This window comes from Mobula hypostoma, chromosome 1, assembly GCF_963921235.1.
Source record: "Mobula hypostoma chromosome 1, sMobHyp1.1, whole genome shotgun sequence".
NCBI classification, from domain to species: Eukaryota; Metazoa; Chordata; class Chondrichthyes; order Myliobatiformes; family Myliobatidae; genus Mobula; species Mobula hypostoma.
In genome coordinates, this window is record NC_086097.1 from 191,999,596 (window position 1) to 192,022,501 (window position 22,906).

At 41.7% G+C, this 22,906-nt stretch overlaps 2 long non-coding RNA genes across 6 annotated transcripts in view; one reads left to right on the forward strand and one right to left on the reverse strand.

The window, feature by feature from the left end:
- LOC134342799 (uncharacterized) overlaps positions 1–22,906 on the forward strand; it is a 67,446-nt gene that overhangs the window by 16,078 nt on the left and 28,462 nt on the right. The window lies entirely within an intron of this gene.
- The window catches only part of LOC134342809 (uncharacterized), a 40,874-nt gene continuing 40,161 nt past the window's right edge, over positions 22,194–22,906 (reverse strand). For all 3 annotated transcript variants that reach the window (XR_010017103.1, XR_010017104.1, XR_010017109.1), the window contains one exon: positions 22,194–22,847. This is a non-coding gene — a long non-coding RNA (uncharacterized LOC134342809). The remainder of the gene's footprint in view (positions 22,848–22,906) is intronic.

Sequence of the window (22,906 nt, forward strand, 5' to 3'; positions counted from 1 at the left end):
GCTCCTTCTGTGGAATGATGAAGAATATTAATAGAAACTAAGAGCATTTCGAAGGGAATGTCTAAAACTATGACATTCTATAGCTTTCTCAAACAAGACATGTTTCAATTCTCTTAACCAGTAAAGTATATTAAATAACATTTGAAAACAGAGTTACTATTCAAAATCTTTACCTCTGACCTAATTTAGACAGAGATAGCAAGTGATATTTCTCAATACTCTTGTGATGTTGAAATGCTGTGACACTGTGCTGACCCAAACAAGGCTGCAGGACCGGATGGTGTCAGTACCAGGGTGTTCAAAGCCTGTACCCCTCAGCTATGTGGAGTACTTCGACATGTCTTCAAACTGAGCCTGAGGCTCCGGAGGGTTCCTGTGCTGTGGAAGACATCCTGTCTCGTCCCTGTACCGAAGACGCCGTGCCCCAGTGGCCTCAATGACTACAGACCGGTGGCATTGACCTCCCACATCATGAAGACCCTGGAGAGACTTGTTCTGGAGCTGCTCCGGCCTATGGTTAGGCCACACTTAGATCCCCTCCAGTTCGCCTACCAGCCCCGACTAGGAGTTGAGGATGCCATAGTCTACCTGCTGAACCGTGTCTACGTCCACCTGGACAAGCCAGCGAGCACTGTCTTTTGACTTCTCCAGTGTGTTCAACACCATCCGCCCTGCTCTGCTGGGGGAGAAGCTGACAGCGATGCAGGTGGATGCTTTCCTGGTGACATGGATTCTTGATTAGCTGACTGGCAGATCACAGTACGTGTGCTTGAAACACTATGTGTTTGACAGAGTGATCAGCAGCACTGGGGCTCCACAGGGGACTGTCTTGTCTCCCTTTCTCTTCACTATTTACACCTCGGACTTCAACTACTGCATAGAGTCTTGTCATCTTCAGAAGTTCTCTGATGACTCTGCCATAGTTGGATGCATCAGCAGGAGAGATGAGGCCGAGTACAGGGCTATGGTAGGAAACTTTGTCACATGGTGTGAGCAGAATTATCTGCAGCTTAATGTGAAAAAGACTAAGGAGCTGGTGGTAGACCTAAGGAGTGCTAAGGTACTGGTGATTCCTGTTTCCTTCTAGGGGGTCAGTGTGGACATGGTGGAGGATTACAAATACCTGGGGATACGAATTGACAATAAACTGGTCTGGCCAAAGAACACTGAGGCTGTCTACAAGAAGGGTCAGAGCCATCTCTATTTCCTGAGGAGACTGAGGTCCTTTAACATCTGCTGGATGATGCTGAGGATGTTCTACGAGTCTATGGTGGCCAGTGCTATCATGTTTGCTGTTGTGTGATGGGGCAGCAGGCTGAGGGTAGAAGACACCAACAGAATCAACAATCTCATTCGTAAGGCCAGTGATGTTGTGGGGATGGAACTGGACTCTTTGACGGTGGTGTCTGAAAAGAGGATGCTGTCCAAGTTGCATGCCATCTTGGACAATGTCTCCCATCCACTACATAATGTACTGGTTGGGCACAGGAGTACATTCAGCCAGAGACTCATTCCACCAAGATGCAACACAGAGCGTCATAGGAAGTCATTCCTGCCTGTGGCCATCAAACTTTACAACTCCTCCCTTGGAGGGTCAGACACCCTGAGCCAATAGGCTGGTCCTGGACTTATTTCATAATTTACCAGTATAATTTACATATTACTATTTAACTATTTATAGTTCTATTACTATCTATTGTTTATGGTGCAACTGTAACAAAAACCAATTTCCCCCGGGATCAATAAAGTATGACTATGACTATGACTATGACTATGACTATGATAAAGTCTGCATTTCACCAGTCACAAAGGAGAAAAAAGTCACTGGGATCAAAGGTTCAAATGGCTTTGCACTGAGGAACTGAAGAATCAGAGCAGAAAATTGTATAAGAAATTTTGTCTGTTTTCTTCTACAACCATAATTATCATAGGAAAAATAATAACTATTGAAGGTCAGGAACACAGAATCCATGATTTTCCTTCTTGGCCTTATGTGTGCATGATAACTAACACAGAGATTCTCCCAAACATGTGCAGTGATATCTATGGACTCTACATACCCAAATTTCTTACATGTTGCCACTCTTCCAGAGGCAAGCCTTCACTAAAAGCGTGATGTGTGCTTCATCAAGGAGTCTGACACAATCAGATATGTGGTATTTGGGTAAATGAACACACTCCTTATACAGTTCTCTATGTGGGATCTCCTTGATATGATAACAATTCCAAATATTGTGTTACTTTCACGGTTATCTGCATAAGCGGGGGATTCAGATAAATTAACATATACCGTCTCTGTTGTTGCAACATCCTACAGATGTCATCCTTATCTTGGATGACAATGATATGACTGTGGACAGTTAAGACACAAGATGCAATATTATACCAAGCAAGAAATCTAAAAATAATTCAATGATCTCAATGAAAACAGAATGGAAAAAAGATCAACAGATATGATGACATTCCCTTTCCATTTCCAGTTGAGAAGAAAATTAGATTCATTCTGTCCGCATTTGTGCTTATTGTCAAATGGCCAATTTCAATATAATAAAGACATTTGAGGATATAGTAAATATAATATAATATAAACATTTAAATGCAAATCAAAAATGAGCAAAAGGTAAATCATTTTTGCAGCAAGTGTGTAAAGAACAAAAACTGCAACTAACCTAATCAATGAAGCCCAAAAGTTCTGGAAATACTCAGAGGGTCAGACAGCATTTGCAGAAAGAGAAACAGAGTTAACGTTACAGATTTGAGACCCTTTGACAGAACATTCCGATGATTGCTTCAAACTTAAAATGTTAACTCTGTATCTATTTCTAAAGATGCTTCCTGACATGTATTTACAGTATTTTCTGATTTTTTTTTCAGGTTTCTAGCATCTGAATTCAATTTCACTTTCAAAAATAAATTTTGTTTGACAGTTTACATTATTCAGAGTACATCACTAATAAAAACAAAAAAAAGTTTTTACCCTCAGATATTTATTAGAGAAACACTTAAATCTCTATTTAGAAAACCTTAAAAAGTTTACTGTAGTCAAATGTACTCAATAAGCATTGCAGCAAATTCTGACCTCGTCAGCACCAAGCTCACACTGATAGCTGTCCAAACAAATGAATGACTAACCAAGTTATTAAGTAACTAGAATTAGTAGGTAAATTGAATTAAAAGTAAATTAGAATAACTGGGAGAGTTGCTTATAGATTGTATTAAGCAATTGCTGTAGTAATTGATTATTTTTATGAAACCCTTACTCACTTTAAACTTACACCATTGAAAAATAAATGATAAAAATAATTTCTTTAAGATTTGAGCAGGACAGATCGAAGTTAGTGTTTGAAATGGTCAAAATTTAAGTATGAACATCAGAAACTTAATAAACACTTAAAGTTAACTGAATAAAATTTAATATTAATATTGAATTTGTGTTTATTTGGAATAGAACTCAGGTGAGAATGAGGAGAATGTCAATGAACATGATGTAGAAAATGGGCGAGGAACAGATTTTGCCTTAAGAGAACAAGAATGTAAATGATCAATTGTATGCAGCACTCAAAGGAGACAGATCAAAGAGTACCATAAGATGGCAGAAGGAAGACTTCCAAATTTCCAGTGTTACCAGTTAATCATGCAAAAGAATTAGGATGGAAACAAAAGGAATTAATTCACAGTGTTATGAGGTAAAGTTTTGCCATGGAAAGATTTACAAGCTCCATCACTTCAATGGATAGATCTATACCTTTTACATATCGAAATACACTTTTACTGCCTACAGTGCTTAGAGAAAATATTCACCGCTTGGAAATGTTCATGTTTTATTGTTTTACAACATTGAATCACAATGGATTTAATTTGGCTTTTTGACTGATCAACAAAAAGACTCTTTCATGTCAAAGTGAAAACAGATCTCTACAACATGATCTAAATTAATTACAAATATAAAACACAAAATAATTGATTGCATAAGTATTCACCCCCTTTGTTATGACACACCATAGCATCACTGGTGCAGCCAATTGGTCTTAGAAGTCACATAATTAGTTAAATGGAGATCTGTGTACTGTCAAGGTGTTTCAATAGATTGTAGTAAAAATACACCTGTATCTGGAAGGTCCAACTGCTAGTGAGTCAGTATCCTGGAAAAAATTACACCATGGATACAAAAAACACTCCAAGCATCTCTGCAAAAAGGTTATTGAAAAGCACAAGTCAAGAGATCAATACAAGAAAATTTCCAAGTCACTGAATATCCCCTGGAGTACAGTTAAGTCAATCATCAAGAAATACCAAGAATATGGCACAGCTGTAAATCTGGCTAGAGCAGGCCGTCCTCAAAAACTGAGTGATTGTCAAGAAGGGGACTAGTGAGGGAGGACATGAAGTGACCTATGACAACTCTGGAGGACTTACAAGCTCAGAGGCTGAGATGGAAGAGACTGTGCATACAAATGTTGTCCGGGTGCTTCACCAGTCGCAGCCTTATAGGAGAGTAGCAAAGAGAAAGCCACTGTTGAAAAAAAGTCACATGAAATCTCAGACAGAGTTTGCCAGAAGGCATGTAGGAGACTTTGAAGTCAGCTGGAAGAAGGTTCTATGGTCTGATGAAACCAAAATTGAGCATAAGCCAAACACCATACATCATCAAAAATACACCATCCCTGCCGTGAAGCATAGTGGTGGCTGCACCATTCTGTGGGGAATCTTCACTGCAGCAGGTCCTAGAAGGCTTGTGAAGGTAGAGAGTAAAATGAATGCAGTAGAATTCAGGGAAATACTGGTGGAAATCCTGATGCAGTCTGCAAGAGAGCTGCGACTTGGGAAAAGATTTGTTTTCCAGCAAGACAATGACCCCAAGCATAAAGCCAAAGCTAAACAGGAATGGCTTAAAAACACCAAAGTTAATGTCCTGGAGTGGCCAAGTCAGAGTCCAGACCTCAATCCAATTGAGAATTCGTGGCTGGACTTGAAAAGGGCTGTTCACTCATAATCCTTGTGCAATCTAACAGAGCTTGAAAAGTTTTGTTAAGAAGAATGGGGAAAAATTGCAGTGTCCAGATGTGCAAAGCTGATAGAGACCTATCTACATAGGCTCAAGGCTGTAATTTCTGCCAAAGGTGCATTTACTAAATACTGACTTAAGGTGGGTGAGTAATTATGCAATCAATTATTTTGTGTTTAATAATTGTAAAAAATTTAGATCAATTTGTCGAGATCTGTTTTCACTTTGATGCAAAAGAGGCTTTTCTATTGATTAGTGTCAAAAAAGCCTAATTAAATCCATTGGGATTCACTGCTGTAAAATAATAAAACATGAAAACTTCCAAAGAGAGTGAGTACTTCTTAATATGCATTTAACATTAACTAATGGAACAGAGTAACCCAGGGTTTTGACATTGAGATTGGAATCATATGTCTGTTGAATTCATTTGTTCCTGCAGCATCTTCTCTGATTGCTTATTGAATATGGACCAGAAAGCATGTAGGAATAAAAGTCATATGCAAACCATTAAGTAGCTTTACTTCACAAGTAAGATTTACAGGAAGCAGATATATGATCAGATAAAATAATTTTTTTCACATTAAACTTTCACAGCATTATCAAGCACTTAATGCACTGCAAATGATTTGTTGGCTCAGCCTGGCATGCTTTTTATTGATCTCATTAAAAATGTATTGTAACAGTCTCAGTAAGTCATAAAATGGCTGACAGGAGATTTTGATAACACTGAGTCATGTCGTCTGCAGAAATTCTCTGATAACTCTGCAATAGTTGGGTGTATAAAGAGAGGATGGGAGGCTGAATACAGGGCCCTGGTGGAGGACGTTGTCAATTGGTGCAAGCTGAATCATCTGCAGCTGGACATCAGCAAGTTGAAGGAGATAATGATGGACTTCATTGCTCCCTGTTACCATTGATGTTGAGGAAGTGGATGTGATGAGGACCTACAAGTTACCTGGGGGTGCTTGTGGATGACACACTTGAGTGGAGCACCAACACAGAGGCTTTATACAAGAACGACCAGAGTCACCTCTACTTCCTGAGGGGCTGACATCCTTTGGAGTATGCAGGCCACTCCTTCATATGTTCTACCAGTCTGTTGTCACCAGTACAATCTTCTACGCAGTGGTGTGCTGGGGCAATCGCATCAACATGTATGATGCCAAGAGGCTCAATATACCAATTAGAAATGCTGGCTTTGTTATAGGAGTCAAACTGGACACACTGGAGGCTGTGTATGGAAAATCTTGGAAATTCTGGACAATGTTTCTCACACTCTCCATGCCACCTTGTCTGAACAGAGGAGCAATTTTAGTAATAGACTAAGACAACTGTGCTGATCCAAAGAGCGCTACATGAGGTCATTCTTACCCTCGACCATTAGGCTTTATAATGAGTCAACCTATAGCTGGGGAAGTGATGACCCCCTCCTGTTGGACTGATTGAGGCAACATTTTTTATTCTTTCTTACTTCCCTTCTAATATTTGTATATCTGTGCACTTGTAATGCTACTGTGACACTGTAATTTGCTTTGGAATCAATAAAGTATCTATCTATCTATGGAAATGTAAGGGCCCATTAATGGGATGATAGTTTCAGTGTTTCTGCATTCTCTGTGATTTGTGTCTCTGAAGGTTTGGTTGAGCCGCTGTAGCGTTGTTGAATCTCTGGAATGCAGATTCTATACAAATCAACAGAATCTGCTAGCTTCAACAAATAAATATTTATACAAAATATTTCACAACTGTGTCCTTTGATTCTTTGGTACATATTCAAACGAGAAATTTGGAAATGCTTTAATGTCTGAAAGTCATCTGATAAAGTCAGCACACATATTGTTCATTATTTTGCTTTTACTGCTTGCAAACCAAAAAAAAATGACCTTTGTCCAGTCGATTGGTTCCAGCTCCAAAGAACTGAACATTCCTACTCAAAGTCAATAAAAGATTTTCTATTCTGGTAGATGCTTCCATTGACTCAAAATCTGATACTGCATTTAGAAAGCACAAATGAAATACGTTGCAGGGCAGTCATTAGAATGTGAAGCTGGATGCTTCTTTCAAAGTAAAGCAACAGCTACCAAAAGAGCCAGAAGCATAGCAAATGGGATAGGAAGTGAAAGTATGGACACAGTTCTATTAATCTGAATAATCACAGTTCACTGTGTAGGAAGAAAGTGGTGTGGACTATTGAAGGCTAGACACTTCCACTACAGCACTCACGATGGTTTCATTTGTTATTATGGTCTGAATCACATATCAAAAGACTGAAAGGTCTTGGGAAGATCAATGATGAATGAATCGTCTATGTTGAACTTCCCATGGAGACTGACTTTTAAATTGAACCCCATAGAAATTTTTTTTTGTGAATACTTGTGTGTTGGCATGGACAACACAAATATAGGATGTTTGGAATACTCAGTAGGACAAGCATTATTTGAAGAGTGTGAAACTCTCTTGCGGGGTAGGAACCGAACAGAAGAGACGGAGGAAGGGGCGGTTGGCTCACAAATGGAGAAAGTTTGTAGACAGTGCGAGAGAGAGGATAGGCAGGTGATAGAGAAGGGAGACGCTCAGACCAATGGTTTGAGATGTGTCTATTGTAATGCAAGGAGTATTATGAACAAAGCGGATGAGCTTAGAGCGTGGATCTGTTCTTGGAGCTATGATGTTGTGGCCATTACAGAAACTTGGATGGCTTAGGGGCAGGAATGGTTACTTTGAGTGAAAGGTTTTAGATATTTCAGAAAGGACAGGGAGGCGGCAAAAGGGATGGCACTGTTGATCAGAGATAGTGTCACAGCTGCAAAAAAGGAGGAAGTCATGGAGGGATTGTCTATGGAGTCTCGGTGGGTGGAAGTTAAAAATAGGAAGAGGTCAATAACTCTACTGCGTGTTTATTATAGACCACCCAATAGTAACAGGGACATCGAGGAGCAGATAGGGAGACAGATTCTGGAAAGGTGGAATAATAACAGGCTTGTCGTGGTGGGAGATTTTTAATTCCCAGATATTGATTGGCATCTCCCTAGAGTAAGGGGTTTAGATGGGGCGTAAATTGTTAGGTGTGTTCAGGAAGGTTTCTTGACACAATATGTAGATAAGCCTACAAGAGGAGAGGCTGTATTTGATCTGATATTGGGAAATGAACCTGGTCAGGTGTCAGATCTCTCAGTGGGAGAGCATTTTGGAGATAGTGATCACAATTCTATCTTCTTTACCACAGCATTGGAGAGAGATAGGAACAGACAAGTTAGGAAAGCATTTAATTGGAGTAAGGGGAAATATGAGGCTATCAGGCAGGAACCTGGGAGCATAATTTGGGAACAGATGTTCTCAGGGAAATGTACTGAAGAAATGTGGCAAATGTTCAGGGGATATTTGCATGGTGTTCTGCAAAGGTATGCTCCAGTGAGACAGGGAAAGGATAGTAGAGTACAGGAACTGTGGTGTAAAAAGGCTGTTGTAAATCTAGTCAAGAAGAAAAGAAATGCTCACAAAAGGTTCAAAACAGAAAACAGGTAATGATAGAGATCTAGAGATTATAAGGCTAGCAGGAAGGAGCTTAAGAATGAAATTAGGAGAGCCAGAAGGGGTCATGAGAAGGCCTTAGTGGAGAGGATTAAGGAAAACACAAGGCATTCTACAAGCATGTGAACAGCAAGAGGATAAGATGTGAGAGAATAGGACCAATCAAATGTGACAGTGGAAAAGTGTGTATGGAACTGGAGGAGATAGCAGAGGTACTTAATGAGTACTTTGCTTCAGTATTCACTACGGAAAAGGAGCTTGGCGATTGTAGGGATGACTTACAGTGGACTGAAAAGCTTGAGCATGTAGATATTAAGAAAGAGGATGTGCTGGAGCTTTTGGAAAGCATCAAGTTGTATACGTCACCGGGACCGGATGAGATGTACCCCAGGCTACTGTGGGAAGCGAGGGCTGAAATTGCTGAGTCTCTGGTGATGATTTTTGCACCATCAATGGGGACGGGAGAGGTTCCGGAGGATTGGAAGGCTGCAGATGTTGTTCCCTTATTCAAGAAAGGGAGTAGAGATAGCCCATGAAATTATAGACCAGTGAGTCTTACTTCAGTGGTTGGTAAGTTGAGAGGCAGGATTTATGAACATTTGGAGAGGCATAATATGGTTAAGAATAGTCAGCATGGCTTTGTCAAAGGCAGATCGTGCCTTACATTTTCTCACTACAGTAAGAATGTGGAAACCTCAGAAAGGGTGCAGAGGAGATTTACAAGGATGTTGCCTGGATTGGCGAGCATGACTTTTGAGAATAGGTTGTGTGAACTCAGCCTTTTCTCCTTGGAGTGACAGAGGATGAGGGGTGACCTGATAGAGGTGTATAGGATGATGAGGGGCATTGATTGTGTGTATAGTCAAAGGCTTTTTCCCAGGGCTGAAATGGCTAGCACGAGAGGGCACAGTTTTAAGGTGCTTGGAAATAGTTACAGAGGAGATGTCAGGGGCAAGTTTTTTTATGCAGAGAGTGATGAGTGTGTGGAATGGGTTGCCAGTGATGATGGTGGAGGCAGATATGATAGGGTCTTTTAAGAGACTCCTGGATAGGTACATGGAGCTTAGAAAAATCAAGGGCTATGGGTTCGAGGGCTGTGGACTTCTTACTATTCAGGACACTTACAGAGAAACATGTAAAAAGGGTGCAAAGGATCATTGGGAACCCGAGTCACCCCAACCACAAACTGTTCCAGCTGCTACCATCCTCAAAACAGTACCACAGCATTTAAACTAAGACCTATAGGCTCCTGGACAGCTTCTTCCACCAGTCTATCAATAGGTTACATTTAATGTCAGAGGAATATATACACTATACATCTTGCAACACTTTTTTTTCTCCAACATCCACAGAAAAAGAGGGGTGCCCCAAATAATGGATGACAGTTAAATATTAGAACCCCAGCACCTCCCCAGCTCCCCTCTCTCACACACAAGCAGCAGCAAAGCAGCGCCCCCCTCCAGCAGCAGAAAATGCATCAGCACTCTCCACCAGGCACACAAGCGAGCAGCAAAGCATCAGTAAAGACATAGACTTGCAGTACCCAAAGACTACTCGTTCACCCGGTAATTCGACATATCGCAGGCTCTCTCTCTCTCTCTCTCTTTTTAATAAGGGAAAAAGATGTGTCCCCATTTCACAGTGAGAGGGGAGACATAACAAACAGCTTGCTGATTTATAATACTAAAAGTCTATTGCGTAGCTTTTTCTGAGCTCTGTGCTCAAAGATCTCGGGTCTCTGGGCAAACAGCCAGAGATCTTCCGTCTCCAATGACACACCGATCTCCTGCAGAGGCACTGACCTCCGATCCCGCTGTCTCCAGAGCCACAAAATCTCAGTCCTCCAAAGGTGAGTAAAGCTCTTAGGCCAAGGTCTTGGCGTGCCGAATAATAGCCAGTCATGAAACACCGAGAACAGGTCCCATCCTGGGGTTGGCCCCAGAAAGGCTCAGGTCTCGGGATACACAACCTACAACAGCTAACCTGCTGCTCCTGATGTTCCATGTTCTCCCACAATTCCTCAGTCAGAGGCACCGGCCTAGAATCAGCCCATCTCCAGAGCCACAAAAATCTAGCATCCTGAAGGCACACTTGTCTTTAAGACTGTGTCCTTGGGATATCAAAAAGCAGCTGGTCTTGAGGCCCTGAGAGCAGGTGCTATTCCCGCAAAGAACCGAGTGTAACTGCACGTCAGGGTCTTCAAAAGAACCTTGAAAAGGGATATCAAAGATAGAAATAAAGCTGCTTCTGAAGATGCAAGCAAAGGAGTCGCTGTTTAGTGCCATCAGACTGATTGATTCACGCTGATACAATTGTATTTCTATGCTATATTGACTGTCCTGTTGTACGTACTATTTATTACAAATCATTATAAATTGCATATTGCACATTCAGACTGGATATAATGTAAAGATTTTTACTCCTCATGTAGGTGAAGAATGTAAGAAATAAACTCAATTTAATTCAATGTTGCCTCCCTAGTGTCAGGATCAGGGATGTCCTGGATCATGTCCATGGCATTCTCAAGGGTGAGGGTGAGCAGCCTGAAGTCTTGGTAACATATTGGCACCTATGACAATGACAAGCTGGGGAGGTCCTGAAGAGAGATTTTAAGGAGCTAGGCGAAAAGCTGAGAAACAGGACCTCCAGAGTAGAATAGGATTATTTCACAGGTGAATGGGTGGCTGAGGAACTGGTACAGGGGGTAGGGGTTCAAATTTATGGATTATTGGGATCTCTTCTGGGGAAGGTATGACCTCTACAAAAGAGATGGGTTACACTGATTGCAGTAGATCTGGTGTAAAAGAAGCAGAATTTCCTTCTTTAATAAGGTGGGCCTAGGCTATGGCAGTGTCAGTAAGTCAAGAAGATCTTCTGCATTTAAGAGAAGGGTAGTGATACTCAGCCTAAGTAATCTAAACTTGGCGGAAAACAGATCCAATGAGACATAAAAGCAGGAATGGATCATTCATCCCATTGAGTCAGCTCCACCATTACATCATGACTGATTTATAATCCCTATTGTCCTGCCTTCTCCCCTATTCTCCTGCCTTCTCCCTGCAATCTTTGACCTTCTTTCCATAATCTTTGAATCCCTGCCCAATCAAGAAACTTTTAACCTTCGCCTTAGGTATACACAATGTCTTGGCCTGCACAGCCACTTGCGGCAATGAACTCCACAGGTCCACCACCTTCTGGCTAAAAATAAATGTTCATCATCCCTATTCTAAATGGATGTCCCTCTATTCTGAGGCTGTGCCCTCTGGTCTTAGACTCACCCTCTATAGGAAACATCCTCTGCACATCCACTCTATCTAGGCCTTTCAATGTTCACTAGGTTTCAATGAAAATCCCCCCTCTTTCTTCTAAACTCCAGCAAGTACAGGACCAGAGCTATCACACATTCCTCATATGTTAACCTTTTCATTCTTGGGATCTTTCTTGTGAATCTCCTCTAGCACTCTCCAATGCCAGCAGATCTTTTCTTAGATAAGGGACTCAAAACTGCTCATAATACTCCAAGTACAGTCTGATCATTGCTTTATAAAGCCTCAGCATTACATTCTGCATTTCTATTCTAGTCCTCTCAAAATTAATGCTATCATTGCATTTGTCTTCTTTACCACAGGTTCAACTTACAAGTTATCCTTTAGGATATCCTGCTGAAGGACTCCCAAGTCCCTTTGCATCTCTGCTTGTTGAATTTTCTTCTGATTCAGAAAATAGTCCACATCTTTATTCCTTCTATCAAAGTGCATGACCATGCACTTCCCTACACTATATTCCATCTTCACTTCTTTGCCCATTCTTTCAATCTGTCTAAGTCCTTCTGCAGACACCTTGCTTCCTCAACACTATCTGCTCCTCCACCTGTCTTTGTATCATTTGCAAACTTGACCACAAAGCTATCAATTCCTTCATTCAAATCACTGACACATAGCATGAAAAGAAGTGGACCCAATACCGACCCCTGTGGCATGCCGCTAATTACCAGCAGCCAACCAAAAAAGACTCCCTGTATTCCCACTCTTTGCCACTTGCCAATCTTATATCCATGCTAGTATCTTTCCTGTAATACCATGGGCTGTTACCTTGTTAAGCAGCGTCATGTGAGGCACATTGTCAAAGGCCTTCTGAAAATACAAATAAACAACATGCACTGACTTTCCTTTGTCTACCCTGCCCGTTATTTCCTCAGAGAATCCCAACAGATTTGTCAGGCAAAGGTTCCCCTGAAGGAAATCATGCAGACTTTGGCCTCTTTTGTCAAACACCTCCAAGTAACCCGAAACCTCATCCTTAATAATCAACTACTACATATTTTCAAACATTGAACGTCAACTGTACCTCTTCCTAGAGATGCTGCCTGGCCTGCTGCGTTCACCAGCAACTTTAATGTGTGTTGTTCAAAGATTGAAGTCAGGCTAAATAGCCTATAATTACCTTTCTTCTGGTTCCCTCCCTTCTTAAAAAAAAGTGACATTTGCAATTTTCCAGTCCTCCAAAATCATTTCAGAGTCTAATAACTCTTTAAAGATCATTACTAATGCCACACTCTGGAGGAACTCAGCAGGTCGGGCAGCATCCGTGGAAACGATGAGTTGACGTTTCGGGCCGGAACCCTTCATCAGGACTCAATTACTAATTTCATTACTAATGTTTCCGTCCTTTTTATACAGGTCATACATTCCCCAGAAGAGATCTCACTGATCCAGAAATCTGAAACCCTGCACCCTGCACCAATTCTTCAGCCACACATTCATATACCAAATCATCATTTTCTTGCCCTCAGTAGCACATAGCTCAGGCAGCAGTTCAGAAGTTATTACCCTGGAGGTCCTGCTATTCTCTCTTAAGGGACTCCTTCCTTTTTCTACCTATGTTGTTGGTACCAATATGTACCATGACTTCTGGCTCTTTACCCTCCCCTTCAGTTTGCTGTGGACCTGATTGGAGACATCCTTGACCCTCGTATTTGGGAGGCAACATACCATCTGTGTGTCTCTTTCATGTCCACAGAATCTACTGTCTACAACTCTGACTAGTGAATTTCCCATCATTACTGCACTCTTCTTTTCTCCCCTCCCCTTCTGAGCCGCAGAGACATTTTCAGTGCCAGAAGTTAGATCACTGCTGCTTCACCCTGGTTGTTGTCCACACCAACAGTAACCAATGTGGTATACTTATTATTGAGGGAAAAGGATACAGGGGCACTCAGCAATGGCTGCTTATTCTCTTTACTTCTATTGACAGTCATCTAGGTACCTGCCTCTTGCAACTTAGGGATGACTACCTCCCTATAGCTCCTACCTATCACCTCCATGTGAGCCAAAGTTTGTCCAGCTACAGTTCCAGTTCCTTAACACAATTTCTAAGGAGCTGCAGCCCACTGCATTTCATGCAGATGTAGCTGTCAGGGAGGCAGGATGTCTTCCAAATTCCCTGCAACTCATACAAGAAATATATCACTAACTCTGGACTCATTCTCAGTGCACTGGGTTTGTACTAACAGAAAAAAAAACTTAAGAAACTTACTTAAAATCTTCACCTGTGTTTGCCCAAGCACGTGGAGCCAAAACCTGACCACCCTAACACAGTCCACTCACACTACAGCCACTCTGCTTACACCTCGCTTCTTTTTATTGGACCCTGCCTGGTGCCTAATAATTGTTTTGATTGGCTACATTGACTACTCCTGCCTCTATTTGTTATGTTCTTTTGTGCTAAGCCACCAAAAAGCACAGTATGTTTATATGCATTGCATAAAGTATAATGAATAACAGATGAAATTCACTTTAATTTACACAGAATTGTCCATTTTTTTTGTTTGAGCTTAAGTTCATTCCTATTAGAATGTGGCAGCCTATCAGAAGCTAAGCATTTACTAAATTTATTTGTTAAATTAGTATCTCTCTGGTCAACAACTCTTCAGCAATTATTCATGGCAGATGGCCATTAATTCAGCTAGCTGCATGTTATTCTTGGAAGAGTAATAAACAATCTATGATATTTTCTCATTGTGCTATATGAGTCATCAGTCATCCATCTGTAATTTCTAAGGAAACAGTTTTAATTGGTGATGTTGATGTATTAATTGTTTGCAAACACAACAGAGCTGAAGAGCTTTGTATGAAAGCTTATATAGATTTTACTCTATCCATCCCATAACTCACGCTTGAATTCCAAGCTATTTCCGTGCCTGCAGTAATATTTCTTCCTTCTCAGGTTCAATGCCTTGCTGCCTTGGTCTTTTGATGGGATAGAGTAGCCCACAAGAAGAAATTAAGCTTCAGGGGCCTGGTCCCAGACTTCGAAGTTGGCTGTTTTTCAAGTGATTGCCAGAGACATTTAGAAACAGTTGAAAAGAATTTAAATTATAAACGAAAACAAAGTAAAAAAATCTAACTTACAAAAATGATAAATTAAATAAGATATAAATTAGTTAAATTATTAACATTAATTGAATTATTAATGAAAACATTTACTTTCTTATTCTACCAGAAAAAAAATACTCAATTCAAAAGCACATTTTTGTATTTAGTGTATTCCACGGTTCAGATGAGGGGCTTTGCTTCAGAACCATTAACTCCATTTTCCTCTCTGATTCTAACTGATTTGCTGAACATCTCCAAAATGCTAGAAACATAGAAAAACCTAGAGCACAATACAGGCCCTTCAGCCCACAATGCTGTACCGAACATCTACTTACTTTAGAAATTACATCGAAAATAGGTGCAGGAGTAGGCCATTTGGCCCTTCGAGCCTGCACCGCCATTCAGTATGATCATGGCTGATTGTCCGACTCAGAACACTGTACCAGCCTTACCTCCATACCCCCTGATCCCTTTAGCCACAAGGGCCATATCTAACTCCCTCTTAAATATAGCCAATGAACTGGCCTCAACTGTTTCCTGTGGCAGAGAATTTGACAGTTTCACCTCTCTCTGTGTGAAGAAGTTTTTCCTCATCTTGGACCTAAAAGGCTTCCCCTTTATCCTCAAACTGTGACCCCTCGTTCTGGACTTCCCCACCACTGGGGACAATCTTCCTGCATCTAGCCTGTCCAATCCCTTTAGGATTTTATATGTTTCAATAAGATCCCCCCTCAATCTTTAAAATTCCAATGAGTATAAGCCTAGTTGATCCAGTCTTTCATCATATGAAAGTCCTGCCATCCCAGGAATCAATCTGGTGAACCTTCTTTGTACTCCCTCTATGGCACGGATGTCTTTCCTCAGATTAGGGGACCAAAACTGCACACAATACTCCAGATGTGGTCTCATCAAGGCCTTGTACAACTGCAGTAGTATCTCCCTGCTCCTGTACTCGAATTCTCTTGCTATGAATGCCAGCATACCATTCGCCTTTTTCACCGCCTGCTGTACCTGCATGCTCACTTTCAATGACTGGTGTATAATGACACCCAGGTCTCGTTGCACCTCCCCTTTTCCTAATTGGCCACCATTCAGATAATAATCTGTTTTCCTGTTTTTGCCACCAAGTGGATAACCTCACATTCATCCACATTAAATTGCATCTGCCATGAATTTGCCCACTCACCTAACCTATCCAAGTCACCCTGCATCCTCTTAGCATCCTCCTCACAGCTAACACTGCCACCCAGCTTCGTGTCATCCGCAAACTTAGAGATGCTGAATTTAATTCCCTCATCTAAGTCATTAATATATATTGTAAACAACTGGGGTCCCAGCACTGAGCCTTGCAGTACCCCAGTAGTCACTGCCTGCCATTCTGAAAAGGTCCCGTTTATTCCCACTCTTTGCTTCCTGTCTGCCAACCAATTCTCTATCTACATCAATACCTTACCCCCAATACCGTGTGCTTTAAGTGTGCACACTAATCTGCTGTGTGGGACCTTGTCAAAAGCCTTTTGAAAATCCAAATATACCACATCCACTGGTTCTCCCCTATCCAATCTACTAGCTACATCCTCAAAAAATTCTATGAGATTCGTCAGACGTGACTTTCCTTTCACAAATCCATGCTGACTTTGTCCGATGATTTCACCGCTTTCCAAATGTGCTGTTATCACATCTTTGATAACTGACTCCAGCAGTTTCCCCACCACCGACGTTACGCTAACCGGTCTATAATTCCCCGGTTTCTCTCTCCCTCCTTTTTTAAAAAGTGGGGTTACATTAGCCACCCTCCAATCCTCAGGAACTAGTCCAGAAGCTAAAGAATTTTGAAAAATTATCACTAATGCATCCACTATTTCTTGGTCTACTTCCTTAAGCACTCTGGGATGCAGACCATCTGGCCCTGGGGATTTATCTGCCTTCAATCCCTTCAATTTACCTAACACCACTTCCCTACTAACATGTATTTCCCTCAGTTCCTCCATCTCACTGGACCCTCTGTCCCCTACTATTTCCGGAAGATTATTTATGTCCTCCTTAGTGAAGACAGAACCAAAGTAGTTATTCAATTGGTCTGCCATGTCCTTGCTCCCCATAATCAATTCACCTGTTTCTGTCTGTAGGGGACCTAAATTTGTCTTAACCAATCTTTTTCTTTTCACATATCTATAAAAGCTTTTACAGTCAGTTTTTATGTTCCCTGCCAGTTTTCTCTCATAACCTTTTTTCCCCTTCCTAATTAAGCCCTTTGACCTCCCCTGCTGGACTCTGAATTTCTCCCAGTCCTCAGGTGAGCCACTTTTTCTGGCTAATTTGTATGTTTCTTCTTTGGAATTGATACTATCCCTAATTTCCCTTGTCAGCCACGGGTGCACTACCTTCCTTGATTTATTCTTTTGCCAAACTGGGATGAATAATTCTTGTAGTTCATCCATGTGATCTTTAAATGCTTTCCATTGCATGTCCACCGTCAACCCTTTAAGTGTCATTTACCAGTCTATCTTAGCTAATTCACGTCTTATACCTTCAAAGTTACCCTTCTTTAAGTTCAGAACCTTTGTTTCTGAATTAACTATGTCACTCTTCATCTTAATTAAGAATTCCAGCATATTATGGTCACTCTTACCCAAGGGGCCTCTCACGACAAGATTGCTAATTAACCCTTCCTCACTGCTCAATACCCAGCCTAGAATAGCCTGCTCTCTAGTTGGTTCCTCGACATGTTGGTTCAAAAAACCATCCCGCATATATTCCAAGAAATTCTCTTCCTCAGCACCCTTGCCAATTTGGTTCAGCCAATCTATATGTAGATTGAAGTCACCCATTATAACTGCTGTTCCTTTATTGCACACATTTCTAATTTCCTGTTTAATACCATCCCCAACCTCACTACTACTGTTAGGTGGCCTGTACACAACTCCCACCAGCGTTTTCTGCCCCTTAGTGTTATGCAGCTCTACCCATATCGATTCCACATCCTCCTGGCTAATGTCCTTCCTTTCTATTGTGTTAATCTCCTCTCTAATCAGCAATGCTACCCCACCTCCTTTTCTTTCATGTCTATCCCTCCTGAATATTGAATATCCCTGAATATTGAGCTCCCATCCCTGGTCACCCTGGAGCCATGTCTCTGTGAGCTCAACTACATCATATTCATTAATAACGATCTGCACTTTTAATTCATCCACCTTGTTACGAATGCTCCTTGCATTGACACACAAAACCCTCAGGCTCGCTTTTACAACACTCTTAGCCACTTTGAAAAGTGGCCCTTTTTGATTTTTGCCCTGGATTTGCCGGTCTGCCACTTTTACTTTTCACCTGACTACTTTTTGCTTTTACCCTCATTTTACACCTCTCTGTCTCTCTGCACTTGTTCCCATCCTCCTGTTGTGGACTAACCTCCTCTCTCCTAGTCTCTTTAATTTGATTCCCACCCACCAACCATTCTAGTTTAAAGTCACCTCAGTAGCCCTCGCAAGTCTCCCCTGGGGTTACCCATAGCCCTCTGTTTTACAAAGCTCCATGTGCCTATTCAGGAGTCTCATAAAAGACCCTACTGTATCCAGCTCCACCACTGTCGCCGGCAGCCCATTCCACGCACTCACCACTCTCCGCGTAAAAAAACTTGCCCCTGACATCTCCTCTGTACCTACTTCCAAGCACCTTAAAACTGTGCCCTCTCGTGCTAGCCATTTCCGCCCTGGGAAAAAGCCTCTGACTATCCACACGATCAATGCCTCTCATCATCTGATACACCTCTATCAGGTCACCTCTCGTCCTCCATCGCTCCAAGGAGAAAAACCCAAGTTCACTCAAACTATTCTCATAAGGCATGCTCCCCAATCCAGGCAACATCCTTGTAAATCTCCTCTGCAACCTTTACATAGTTTCCACATCCTTCCTGTAGTGAGGTTACCAAAACTGAGTACAGTACTCCAAGTGGGGTCTGACCGGGGTCTACTATAACTGTAAAATTACCTCTCAGCTCTGGAACTCAATCCTTCGGTTGATGAAGACCAATGTACCGTATGCCTTCTTAATCACAGGGTCAACCTGTGCAACAGCTTTGAGTGTCCTATGGACGCGGACCCCAAGATCCTTCTGATCCTCCACACAGCCAACAGTCTTACCATTAATACTATACTCTGCCATCACACTTGACTTACCAAAACGAACCACCTCACACTTATCTGGGTTGAACTCCATCTGCTACTTCTCAGCCCAGTTTTGCATCCTATCTATGTCCCGCTGTAATCTCTGACAGCCCTCCACACTATCCACAACACCCCAACCTTTGTGTCATCAGCAAATTGACTAATCCTTCGCTCCACTTGCTTATCCAGGTCATTTATAAAAATCATGAAGAGTAGGGGACCCAGAACAGATCCCTGAGGCACACCACTGGTCACCAACCTCCATGCAGTATATGACCCACCTACAACCACACATTGCCTTCTGTGAGCAAGCCAATTCTGGATCCACAAAGCAACGTCCCTTGGATCCCGTGCCTCCTTACTTTCTCAATAAGCCTTGCATGGGGTACCTAATCAAATGCCATGCTGAGATCCATGTAGACTACATTTTCTGCTCTACTTTCATCAATGTGTTTAGTCACATCCTCAAAAAATTCATTCAGGCTCATAAAGCACGACCTGCCTTTGACAAAGCTACGCTGACTATTTTCTAATCATATTATGCCTCTCCAAATGTTCATAAATCCTGCCTCTCAGGATCTTCTCCATCAACTTAACAACCACTGAAGTAAGACTCACTGGTCTATAATTTCCTGGGCTACCTTTACTTCCTTTCTTGAATAAGGGGACAACTTCTGCAACCGTGCAATCTTCCGGAACCTCTCTCATTCCCATTGACGATGCAAAGATCATTGCCAGAGGCTCAGCAATCTCCTCCCTCATCCATCACAGTAGCCTGGGATATATCTCTTCCAGCCCCAGTGAATTATCCAACTTTATGCTTTCCAAAAGTTCCAGCACAACTTCTTTCTTAATGTCTCTCTGCTCAAGCTTTACAGTCCACTGCAAGTCATTCCTACAATTGCCAAGGTCCTTTTCCGTAGTGAATACTGAAGTAAAGTGTTCCTTAAGTACCTCCACTACCTCCTACGGTTCCATACACACTTTTCCACCGTCACACTTGATTAGTCTTTATTCTCTCATGTCTTTTCCTCTTGTTCTTCACATACTTGCAGAATGCCTTGGGGTTTTCCTTAATCCTGCTCGCCAAGGCCTTCCCATTGCCCCTCCTGGCTCTCCTAATTTCATTTTTAAGCTCCTTCCCACTAGCCTTATAATCTTCTAGATCTAGAACACAAGAAATAGGAGCAGGAGTAGGCCATCCGGCCCATTGAGCCTGCCCCACCATTCAATAAAATCATGGCTGATCTGTCCGTAAATTCAGCTCTATCTACCTGCCTTTTTCCCATAACCCTTAATTCCCCTACTATGTAAAAATCTATCTCACTGTATCTTAAATATATTTAGTGAAGAAGCCTCAGCTGCTTCCCTGGGCAGAGAATTCAACAGATTCACTACTCTTTGGGAAAAACAGTTTCTCCTCATCTCCATCTTAAATCTTCTCCCCGGAATCTTGAGGCAATGTCCCCTAGTTTTAGTTTCACCTACAAATGGAAACAACTTTCCTACTTCTATTTTATTTATCCCTTTCAAAATTTTGTATGTTTCTGTAAGATCCCCTCTCATTCTTCTGAACTTCAGAGAGTATAGTCCCGGGCGACTCAATCTCTCCTCATAGGTTATCCCCTTCATCCCTGACATCAACCTGGTGAACCTCCTCTGCACTGCCGCCAAAGCCAGTATATCCTTTCTCAAGTATGGAAACCAGAACTGTACACAATACTCCAGGTGAGGCCTCACCAGTACCCTGTATAGTTGCAGCATGACCTCCCTGCTCTTGAATTCAATCCCTCTAGCAATGAAGGCCAACATTCAATTTGTTTTCTTAATAACCTGTTTTACCTGCTAGCCAACTTTTTGTGATTCATGCACAAGCACTCCCAAGTCCCTCTGCACAACAGCATACTGCAAACTTTCACCACTTAAATAATGATTTGCTCTTCTATTATTCCTTCCAAAGTGGATGATCTCTATCATTACTTGTTTTTTTGAATCTTTCGTAAACTTTTCTTTTCTCCTTGACTAGATTTTCAACAGCCTTTGTACACAATGATTCCTGTACCCTATCATCCTTCCCCTGTCTCATTGGAGCGTACCTTTGCAGAACACCATGCAAATATCCCCTGAACATTTGCCACTTTTCTGCCATACATTTCCCTGAGAATATCTGTTCCCAATTTATGCTTCCAAGTTCCTGCCTGATAGCTTCATATTTCCCCTTACTCCAATTAAACGTTTGCCTAACTTGTCTGTTCCTATCCCTCTCCAATGCTATGGTAAAGGAGATAGAATTGAGATCACTATCTCGAAAATACTCTCCCACTGAGAGACCTGACACCTGTCCGGGTTCATCTCCCAGTACCAGATCAAGTACGGCCTCTCCTCTTATAGGCTTACCTACATTTTTTTTAGGAAACCTTCCTGAACACACCTAACAAACTCCACCCCATCTAAACTCCTTGCTCTAGAGAGAAGCCAATCAATATTTGGGAAATTAAAATCTCCCAGCACGACAACCCTGTTATTATTACAGCTTTCCAGAATCTGTCTCCCTATCTGCTTCCCGATGTCCTTGTTACTATTGGGTGGTCTATAAAAAACACCCAGTAGAGTTATTGACCCCTTCCTGTTTCCAACTTCCACCCACAGGGACTCAGTAGACAATTCCTCCTACACTTCCTCCTTTTCTGCAGCCATGACACCATCTCTGATCAATAGTACCATGCCCCCATCTCTTTTGCCTGTCTTCCTGTCCTTTCTGAAACATCTAAAGCCTGGCACTCTCAGTAGCCATTCCTGCCCCTGAGCCATCCAAGTCTGTTAATGGCCACAACATCATAGCACCAAGTACAGATCCATGCTCTAAGCTCATCCACTTTGTTCATGATACTCCTTGCATTTAAATAGGCACATCTCAAACCATCAGTCTGAGCGTATCCCTTCTCTATCACCTGCCTATCCTCCCTCTTACACTGTCTACAAGCTTTCCCGATTTGTGAGCCAACCACCCCTTCCTCCGTCTCTTCAATTCGGTTCCCATTTTTATATTTTTATTTCACCTTTCCATCGGAATTTGGTCACAGCAGAATCAAGAAATGACAGTTCCAGCTTAGTTCCCTTTTATTTTTTGAAAAGATCAAATAAAGATATAGTTCATTGATATTTTAAAGAAAACAGATAAAACATATATACATAAGTATTAAAAGAGAAAAAAAGAATGCTTTATCTATGTTTGAAACATAATTTGGCACAAGAGATTCTGCACATGCTGGAAATCCAGAGAAACACTTCCAAAATACTGGAGGAACTGAGGAGGCCAGTCAGCATCAATCGAGAAGAATAAACAGTTGACGTCTTGAAGAGGGTCTATGCTCAGAATATCGGTTGCTTATTGCAGAGGATAAGAAGCTAATTCTGAATATGGGATTAGCCATGTAGAAAATTCCATGAGATTTATTGCTAGTTCTCTGTCAGTCCTTCACAGGAAATGGGATTGAAACTGTGGGCTTTAGATTATATTCATTACGCTCAGGCCATGGCTGAACTCGTGGTGCTTCATGTGCAGAGTTGGTTCTAACCTGCACTTGAAGCCAGCCAGTGCCTCTCCATGACTTTTGGAGCCCTGCATCCTCTAGGAAATTTCTGCTGGGAAATCACGTGTAGTAATTTCAAAGTATTAGCTTGGTTCGATAGTGATTACATGGACTGCACCTTCACATGTCCTCCACTCCAATCAGTTCAACTTTCACTTACTTTTTTTCTTCCAGATCATATCTGCACATTAAAACAGAAAGATGATTTAGGGGGAAAGAAAAGCACCAGGACATTTCAAA